Source organism: Myotis davidii, unplaced genomic scaffold (genome assembly GCF_000327345.1).
Source record: "Myotis davidii unplaced genomic scaffold, ASM32734v1 scaffold327, whole genome shotgun sequence".
In the NCBI taxonomy this organism is placed as follows: Eukaryota; Metazoa; Chordata; class Mammalia; order Chiroptera; family Vespertilionidae; genus Myotis; species Myotis davidii.
In genome coordinates this window covers 4,504,887-4,515,131 of record NW_006298628.1, presented here as the reverse complement: position 1 = coordinate 4,515,131, position 10,245 = coordinate 4,504,887, and the positions used below count along the sequence as shown (strand labels likewise).

General features: G+C 51.0%; 1 pseudogene; it reads right to left on the bottom strand.

The window, feature by feature from the left end:
• Positions 1-5,185: 5,185 nt before the first annotated feature.
• On the bottom strand, positions 5,186-7,640 carry LOC102758142 (annotated as a pseudogene).
• Positions 7,641-10,245: the final 2,605 nt, after the last annotated feature.

The window sequence follows — 10,245 nt, the reverse complement described above, 5'->3', positions numbered from 1 at the left end:
GGCAGAGCCCGGAGGAGGGGCCGCCCCGCGTGGGGTCGGGATGGGGTGTGGGATTCAGGAGAGAACCCGGGCTCAGGGGAGGGGTGTGTGGAGCAGAGACCCTAAAAGGAGGATGTGGAGGGATGTCTGTCTGTCAGACTAGACCTTCCCGGGCACCACAGACAACCCCCGAGGTGCACACACACCGATCCGGTCCCGCGCGCTCAGACATAAACCCTGCCAGTCCCGAGACCAGAACACAGACCTGGCCCTTTGGCACTCAGTCACTTCCTCGTTCCCCGCTTTACCGGCTGCTGGGCCTGTTCTGGGCCTGAGCTGTGTGGGGAGACTCCTCCCTGCCCACCAGGAGCCCCCAGCACATCCAGGGGCCCAAGCGCAGGGCACTCAGCCTGCCTGAGGGCCACAGCCTCTGTCCTTAATGGGAGGGGGCCTCAGGGGGTGTCAGTAGCAGTACTCACCCCCCTCATTTGCAAGCAGCTTCCCCCCCGGAAATGGACAGGGTCTAGGGGCCTCAACAGGGGGCCCTGACCCCACTGCCAGCCACTTGCCACCTTCTTACCTGTCCCCTATTGGCAGGAGCCCCCCTCCCGGGTTTGGCCAGAATAAGACCCAACACTCGTTCCCACCAAGCCTTGATGACCATGTCTCTTTCCTGTGCCCTGGTTGGCACCTGCACCACCACCAGGGCTGCCCTAGCTGGGCCGGCAGAGGCCAGGTCTCTCAGCTGGGAAATGTCCATGTGGTTGCTACTTAAAACCTGATTTATGAGGCCGTGGCGGCTGCGGAGGCTTGGCCTGCGGTCCTGGTAGTAATCAGGGGCATATGCCCATCTCGCCTGGCACTGCCCAGCTTGTGAGCCCAGCCCTGGCCTCTGCTCTCCTGCTGGGAAGTGACAGGCAGAAAAGGTACCAAGTCTCCTTTCTCTTCAAGCCATTTTTCTCTTCCTCCACTGGCTTCCTTTTCCTCCTCCTCCTTCCTCTCTGTCCCTTTCCTCTCTCCCTCCTCCCTTCATTCCTCCTCCTTCCCTCCTCCCTCCCTTTCTCTTCCTTCTCTCCCAAGTGGCACGGACCAGCCTGTGTGCCGGGCTGGCGCTCACAGCTGCAGCCCATCTGCTATGATTGAATGGTGACAGTGATGAGACAGGAGCTGGGGGGAATGGGAGGACACGGGGGCTGCCCTGCACCCCTCACCCTCCTGTGCCAACCCCCACATGCTTCCTTGACCTCCAGACTGAGACCATCCCTTATGTCTGTGCAGGGTGGGGCAGTCCCACCTCTAAGTAGTGTGGGAATTCCTTCCCTCCCAAATAGATTCCTGAGAAGGAAGAGGAGGAGAAAGGAGCAGGACAGGTAGAAAGGGGGAAGGGACTGTGGTTGAGAGAACAGTCTAGAAGGAATGGACCACATGTCCACACCGCACTGACTAGGGTGGAGGAGTGAGGCTCCAGGCAGGCAGGGAGACACGGGTGTAGGTCCAGGTCCAGCTTTTTCAGGAATCCAGGATAACACCCCCAACAGCCCCTGGTGGGGACCTTGTTCTAGACTAGACCCTGCTGCATTCCTTAGCACGGGCTTCCCCTCTACACTCCAGAAAAGGAGGTCTAGTTAAACATGAAGGAATAGTTCCTAAGTAATTCCAGTCAAGACCAAGATACAACAACCTGGAAGCAAACATATCTTTGGAACTTACTATACATTGGTAACTGACGTAAGCATTTTACGTAAGTTAATAATCATCTCGACCACCCTATGAAATTGGAACTTTCATTACACTGCAGACAAGGACACTGGGATATATATACCCAGCTTGTATCCTAGGCTTGGCTTCTTCCCTCTTGGTAGAAAAAAAGAGCGAGAATAATTAGGAGGCCCCAGAATTTTTTTTGAATTTTTATTTATTGATTGAGAGAGAAACATTGATTTGTTGTTCCACTTATTTATGCACTCATAGGTTGATTTTTGTTTGTGCCCTGACTGGGGAAACTTGCAACCTTGGCATATCGGGATGATGCTCTAACAACTGGGCTACCCAGCCAGGACAGGAGAGCCAGTATTCTCTCTTTTTTACTTACCCCACTCCTTCTGCCTTTCTTCTTCCTATGCCTGCTCCTCACTCTCAGTCAACCCAATATCTACTCTCCATTGAACACCCACACATGTGCCTTTCTCTTCCTGCCACTGCCCACATACAAACAGGTGGAAACATCCCCAAAGGCACCCACTCTTCCCATCCCACCCAAGAGGATAGTGCATACACAGATTTGACTACATCTGACCACCCCCTTCTTTGCTAGGGCAGCTGCCGGCCCATAGGGTCTTTCTGCCCGAAGCTCTGGGTGGAAGGGGTGATTTTGAACAGCTGCAGGACCAGGGTGGTCTTCCAGTCTCATCTGTGCCCCTAAAAATCAAGGGAAGCAAATTGCTCCACCTGGCATATTTCCCCTGACCTTTCCCTGGACACTGGAGTCTGTCTGGATCACTCATGCCCTCTCTTGCTCTTGTCATCTGCATCTCCAATCTCCTCCTTTATCTTTCTCCAAATTTCCTCTTCCCTTCCTTCTTTCATCCATCTTCACAATTCTTCCTCCTCCCGTTTTGTCTTTTTGTTCCCCCTCATCTTCTTCTGTATCCCCTCTTCCCTAGTTAGATGATAAGCCCTATGGTCCTTGTTACCCACCCTTCCCCAAGTCAGGAATGTAGGCATTACTCATGTTCCATAAATATCACAACTAAGGGGCTGATGGTGGGAGAGCCATTCCTACTAGGCAACCCCACCTGAGGGAAGTTTAATCTCAAGAGAGGGAGCTAGGAACCCATAATCCAATCTTGCGGATAAGCGTTAAGCAGTCACTAAATCCTTGCAATCCCCAGAACAAATCCAGATCAACATTGATGAACACTTGTCCAACACAAATTGGGATAAGAAATCGGATGGGGAGTGATTTGCAGGGTCATGACAGGGTTTTCTTGGTGTCTGTCTCCTTCCCCTACTATTGTAAGGCCCTCTAGGACAAGGAGGTACCTGAAAGGGATGACTGGAAGCCAACGGGAACCACACATCCAGGGTCCCTCACTTGCCATGGCACGCTTGCCAAACTCTTCCAATTTTTGGCCTTGAAGGGCAAAGATGGATAAATCCTTGAGCCTGTTCTTTGTTCAGGCATTCCTTAGTTCCCCTTGGTATCTTGGTATCCTCTCTCTCTCTCTCTGCCTATAAATTTCTCCCCCTCCCTTCTATTCTCTCTCCTCCATTCCTTCTTTCTTATCCACCACCTGTCCCAGGTCTCAATCTTCTATAAGGAGTAGAGTCTGGTTTCAGCACCACGAACAGGTACACCTGGTGGGTTTGCCTAACCGACTGGGTGGGAGCCTAACATCTCTACTTCTGCTGGGTTCTGTGCAAGTGGTGGCTGCCCCTGGCTTCCTTTGGGTGTGTAATATTTGGGTGAGTGTATGTGAGTGTACCAGAGCCTGCGTGAATGCTTAAGTCTGTGTCTCTCTGGGGCACAGCCTGTGGGCGTCTCTGGTTGCATCTGTGTGTTTGTATCTGTCTGTGCCGTGTCCCTGCCTGCTCCCTGTGTCCCTGGCTGAGAAAGGGGACAGGATGGGGACGCTCCGTTCTGGAGGTGGGGGAGGCAGCGGGTGGCTTAGTGTCCCAGCCGGGCCTGGGGGCGTCATCCTTGCCCAGACGCACCAGGCACCATGTGGCATGTGTGCCAGCCGGCACAGGCTGAGGGCATTCTGCCCGGCATGGGAGGAGGTGGGGGGATGCAGGGAGCTGGAGACAGGCAAGGAGAGGTGGGGAGCTGAGCTCAGAATTCAACTCCTGGGGCCAGGCCCTTTGCATCCCGCGAGAGCTCCTCTTACAGGCACATGCGTGAAGAAACGTACCAGTCACTCGCCTTTATGAGGCCCAGACAACCAAATAACCATCACCTCCTGAGGGAAATGCACGGAGGCAAGCCTGTTCTGGCTTGCACACGGGTACAAATCACCCTTTGCACACCAGTCCCTGCACAAATGCACACACATACACGCAAACACCTAAGGCATTCTTAGAGGATGGGGGAGGCAAGAATCACCCCATTGTGTCACAGAACAGGACCCTCACTCATTCCGTGGGTGGGCACTTCCCTCCTGTGATACCAGGCAACCAGTCTGAGGGACCGGGAGCTTCTATGACAACTGTTCCCTCCCCAGCAAGTGGGCAGGTTGCCCCAGCACATGCAGGCCCTGCGGCTGCCATCAGGAGTCTGCCCTCCGCACCCAGGGAAGTCTGGGAAGAGGACGCGGCCTCTGCTTCACCTGGGAAGGACCCGGTGAGGGGGAGGGGAAAGGCATCGCATGGCTCCTCCCTCCAACACCCAGGCAGTCCTCTTCCCCCAGAGAGGCTCCTACTGGAGAAATCCTAGATTTCTCATCCCCCTCTCAATACCAACTGGCTCTGTGACCATGGGCAGGTTATTTCTCAGTGAGACTTAAACGTGACAATTTATGTAAAGGGCCTGGCTGAAGAGAGTGGTCACCATTAGTATTACTATATCACTAGCATGGAAAGAGCGATGGTCAGGATCTGATGAAATAACATTGCCAAAGTGTCTAGCACAGGGTCTGACCCATAGTGGGTGCTCAGTGAATGTGAGCGCAGTCTGAATGCTGTGGTAGAATTTCAGGATTTAGACAGAATTCTCTCTCCAAATTCAAGAGGCACACACTCCTAAGTGCAGCAGGAGGAATGGAAGTCAGACATGGAAAAAAGCTCAAGGACAAACTGGGAAGCAAGAGTGGGGTGGTGAGAGGGCACCCTCTTGTGGCGGGACATCCAGATGGCCATCCTTCAGGGCCAGGGAAGCCCCTAGAGCAGCGGTTCTCAACCTTCCTCAGGCCGCGACCCTTTAATACAGTTCCTCATGTTGTGGTGACCCCCAGCCATAAAGTTATTTTCGTTGCTACTTCATCACTGTAATTTTGCTACTGTTATGAATTGTAATGTAAATATCTGATATGCAGGATGTATTTTCATTGTTACAAATTGAACATAATTAAAGCATAGTGATTCATCACAACAATATGTAATTACATATGTGTTTCCCGATGGTCTTAGGCAGCCCCTGTGAAAGGGTTGTTTGACCCCCGAAGGGGTCGCGACCCACAGGTTGAGAACCACTGCCCTAGAGGGTCTCCAGTCCAAGTCTGACCTCCTTTTATTTCAGCATCCAAACATTTTTAATAACAAGGTAGGATCTGGGATTGGTTTTTGTAGCCTTGGTTCACCCCTTGGCCTCTCACATGCTCGAAGTTCTGGCCCTTGGAGCTTCCATAGGGTTTGGTGCGGCTGTGAGGGGTTCCGGGGACCTTGCCAAAATGCGTATACCCCTCTCAGCCCTTTTGAGGACCAGCAAGCAGGACAGTGCCACAGCCCTTAGGGGAGTCCAGGGCCAGCTGGTCGAAGGTGAGGACCTTGGCCTTGAGGATTCGGCTGGGGGTGGCTCCGGGACACGCACATCATCTGTTACAGTCCCTACAATCACAGCAGTTTTGCCTTCCTGGCCACGAAGCTTTGTTTTCTAGGAAAGGGACAGAGGCAGCCAGTTGGTGCCACTCATGAGCAACCTCTCCAGCATCACTTGGTTGAAGGTGGGGTTGGTTCCTTTGGCCAGAAACCTGTACAGCTTGGCCAACAGCCTCAGGTAGTCATCTGGCTCTTGGGCTCCTTGCGCTGAACCTTTTGGTCTTTCTTGTGTAGGATGTGGACTCCCATGATGGTGCCTCCTGGTCCAAGAGTCCGGAAACGGCCCAAGTCTGAACACCTTCTCCACATGCCTTCCCACCTATTTCTTCCCTTGGCTCCCCCATTTCAATAGATAGCAGCACCAGGTTAGCTTCTCAAGCCCAAAACCTGGGCATCGGCCTTCAGTTCTCCCTCTCTCTCCGTAATGACTCGACTCTCTCACCAAGAACCAATGGTTCTCTCTCCAGTATGTACCCCAAGTCCAGGCCCTTCTCTCCTTTCTCAGTGCTTCCCCCCAAGCCAGGTCACATCACCTCTCATCTGAGTCTCTGCTCTAACCTCCTCCGATTCATTCTCCCATAGCATCTAGGTAAGCTTTTACACATATAAGCCAAACAAAACAAAAAAACCAAAGACGTATAAGCCAGGCCTTTCACTACCTGGTTTAAACTCTGTACTGGCTTCCTTAGCACATAGAATAACACCCAAACTCCTTACCAGCTGGATCTGGTCCCTGACTCCCTCCTGCTGGTCTGTAAGCTCTCTGAGGGTGGGGAACGCAGTATTTGTTCGGTTCCCATAGAAAAGGCTGGGCCCAGGATGGAGCAGCTACTTAGTCCATGTGTTTGAATGGCTGAATTGATGAGTGCTTTGACATCTTCCAAGTGGGGTGGGGTAAGCTGGTCCCGTAGCCTGGGCTCCAACCTGCCCCATTAGGGGTCTGTCTCATCTCTCTTTCTTCCTCTCAGGAGGCCTGTCTGCTGGCAGCCTCCTAATTATATTTTACTTGACTATAAATCTTTCCGTTAAATGTAATTGAAAAACATACCTTTCGAATCATCGCATTAACCTAGCATCCACTCTGAGGCAGTAATTAAAGACTTCCTAGAATCTCCCACTGGTTTGGGGGGGACTGGCTCAGGGATCATCCTCTGCCAACCCCAAATGTGGAGGCATCAGTCCATCCGCCCCCAGAGAAGGTAGAGGCACAAACCCAGGCTGCCCGCAGGTCAGGCTCGGGAGCTTAGCATGTCCCCGTCTTCTCCCCCCACTGCAGGACTAAGAAGCTGGGAGCAATGCCCAGCCCCAGCCCAGCACTCCTTCCACAACAGTCCCCTCTCCTGGGTGCCTGGCTCAGAGCCGCCTCAGGTGGAAGGTCAGGAAGGAAGAGGAAAGAGAAGGATCAAATGCTTTCCCAGCACCTTAAGTGAGTCAGGTCTGTTCCAATCAGTCTTCGCTCGCAGCTCACCCAGAGACAGGCTGAGGAGACCTACACTGTGAGAAGTCTGCAACATGGGAGGGTTAGAATTCAAATCAAAAGGCCAATGTGTTAGAACCTAGGGAATAACAGTGCCTCCTTTCGGAGTCCCAGTGCTGCCTGTGGTGACAGGCGCCCTCAGGCCCGTGCCTCTCCCTCTCCAGGACTCCAGCCCCTCAACTCTACTGGTTTCCTAAGCCCAAAACTCGGGGTCATCCTTGGCAATGCTCTTGTACACCCCGCACCGGATTCAAAAGCAAAGCTACCTGCTCTGCCTTCAAAATGAATCCATCCTCATGGGTGCCTGCATTTCTCTCTCTCTCTTTTCCCTCTTGGTCTTCTGTTCTTTCCTGCCCTAGACACATGGTTCACTTGCCTCTACCTCTTGGGTACCCTCATCACCAAATCCCTAACCTGTACACTTATCCCTCCTCCTTCTCTCCTTCTGCTTTGCCCTGACCACCCTTGACTCTTCCTCACTCTTAGTTTTCACACTCAACCCTGGAGAACATCAAATGGATGGTCTTTGCAGGCTACTGGAAGAATAATCAGTCTCACCACCTGTCTCCCAAGAACGATGGTGTTCATTACTGTATGACTTGGGCCAGGCTCTGAGTTGAGTGCTTTAGACCAGCAGTCACCAACTGGTGGTCCGTGGGGTCCGAAAGGTTGGCGACCGCTGCTTTAGACCAGCACTGTCAGAACTTTCTACAATGACAGAAATGTTCTAGTTCTGTCCTCATCAATATGGAGTCACTAGCCAATGTGAGGTTATTATTTTTTTTATTTCTTTATTGTTTAGAGTATTACATATGTCTCCTCTTTCCCCCACTGACCTCTCCCCAGCCATTTCTACCCCCCAGCACATGCCCTCACTCTCCCTCCCTCCCCCGCCCACACACAGTTAATGTCCATGAGTTATACTTATATGCATGCATACAGTCCTTTGGTTGGTCTCTTACCCCAACTCCCACCCCTGCCTTCCCTCAGAGGTTAGACTGTCTGTTTGATGCTTCTATGTCTCTGGATCTATTTTTGTTCATCAGTTTATGTTGTTCATTATATTCCACAAATGAGTGAGATCATGTGATATTTATCTTTCTCTGACTGGCTTATTTCACTTAGCATAATGCTCAAATGGTAAGAGTTCCTTCTTTTTTACAGCAGTTTAGTATTCCATTGTGTAGATGCACCCAATGTGAGGTTATTAAGCATTTAAAAGGTGGCTAAATGTGACTGAGGAAATGGATTTTAAATTTAAATTAATTTAAATGTGGCTAGTAGCTTCCACTTTGTTGGGGGGAGTGCAGGTTTAGACACATTATTTAATCTTTATAATTCTCTTGGGGAGTAGGTATGACTATCCCCATTTTACAGGTGAAGAAGAGTAGCTAACCAGAATGATCCTTGAAGTCAAGGATCTTTGAATATTCCAGTGCCTGGCACATAGTAGGATATCAATGAAAATACGTGGAATAAAGGAACAAACCTGCCCCAGGTACTTCTGCCTTTGCAACGGGAGGGCTCAGATTCTAATTTGAGTCTGTTCGCTTCCAGAGCCCAACTTCATTCCCTCCAAGGTATTTTCTCTTAAATATTCTCTCCAGTTCTTTCCCCAAGTTCTCTCCCTTAGGGTGACCCTGGGCTGACCCAGGAGTTCCCTATCCCTTAAATGTTTAGCTAAGGCAGGGATATGGGTTCTTTTATATACCCTCAGCTCTGATGCCAAAGACGTTGACTAAAACTCAGATCCGCCTCCCTTCAAGGCAGGAGCCCTGTGGCCCAGTTAGGTCTCCTTCCTCCCGCTCCCTGCTCAGGGCTATTCCTCTTCCTCTCTGCTGAGGAGGGGCTGGGCTGAGGAGCCTGGTCATCTCCTTTCAGTGGAATAGTCTGGAACCGCCGCCCCCCCCCCCCCCATACACACACACACCTCACCACCTGAGGAAGGAGACCGAGATATATCCTGTTGGTGGGATGCAAGGGCAGCGGCTCTTCCTTGAAACTGGCAACTGGGTTGTCCATGACTCCACTAGGAGGGATGGGAGTTAGCTAGTAGGAAGGACTTCCCAAAAGTCAGGAAATAAAGGTATGAGGCCTCTTCCCCACTTAAGGGCTAAGAGAGTTAAATTCACTCACCTTCCTGAATGCCTTGTCCTGGACACCTTCTTGAATGGTCTAAGTAACATGTAAAAGTGACTGCTGGCTCAGGGTTCCAGAGCTCATCCCTTTCCAACTTCTCCTCTCTTCCTCCTCACCCCCTTTTTCACCTCCTTCAGTTCAAGGCCATGTCAAGAGGGAAGAGCTGACCTCTGATGTGTGGTCCAACCGCCTTCTGGCAATGAGGTGAGAGAAAAGGCTAGGGCTTCAGGCCAGTCCCAGTTCTGCTGGATCACAGCTGTGTAGTCCAGAGAAGTTGATCAACCTTTCTGAACCTCAGCTTTCTTATCTGTAAAATGGGGCTAACAACATCTGTCCTACAGCATTGTATAATTTGGAGATGGCTCAGGGGAAGTTCCTGACACAGGGTAGGCACTTAATACTTTGTACTATTGCCCTAGCCAGTTTTGCTCAGTGGATAGAGCATCGGCCTGTGGGCTGAAGGGTCCTGGGTTCAATTCCAGTCAAGAGCATGTGCCTGGGTTGTGGGCTCAATCCCCAGTATGGGGCGTGTGGGAGGCAGCTGATCAATGAGTCTCTCTCATCATTGATGTTTCTCTCTCTCTCTTACTACCTCTCTGAAATCAATACATATAAAAATATATATAAGTAGTTTGTATTATTTTGACGATTAGTTATTATTATTATTTTGCTAATCCTCACCCGAGGATATTTTTTCCATTGAATTTTTTTTCTTTTAGAGAGAGAGTGGGAGGGTGGGAAAGAGAGAGAGAAACATTGATGTGAGAGAGACACATTGGTTGGTTGCCTTCCACACACATCTGCAACCCAGGTGCAGGTCCTAGACCAGGAATCGAATCCATGACCCCTTGGTGTGCCAGCAAATGATTTAACCACTGAGAAACACTGGCCAGGAGTTATTATGACTATTATTGCTTAGGCTCCTGGAGGCCCTTTCTTTCATCCCCATGGATAAGAGGGGGCCTTCCCCTATTATTCTCCAGTTGGAACTTTCATCTGGATCAGAGCAATGGTTTCCTTACTGGCTTCCCTGCCTCCAGCCTCGCTTTGCTCTGACCTCTACACTCTGTCAAAATTATTTTCCTAAAACTCAATCCAAACCCACCACCCCCTGCTGA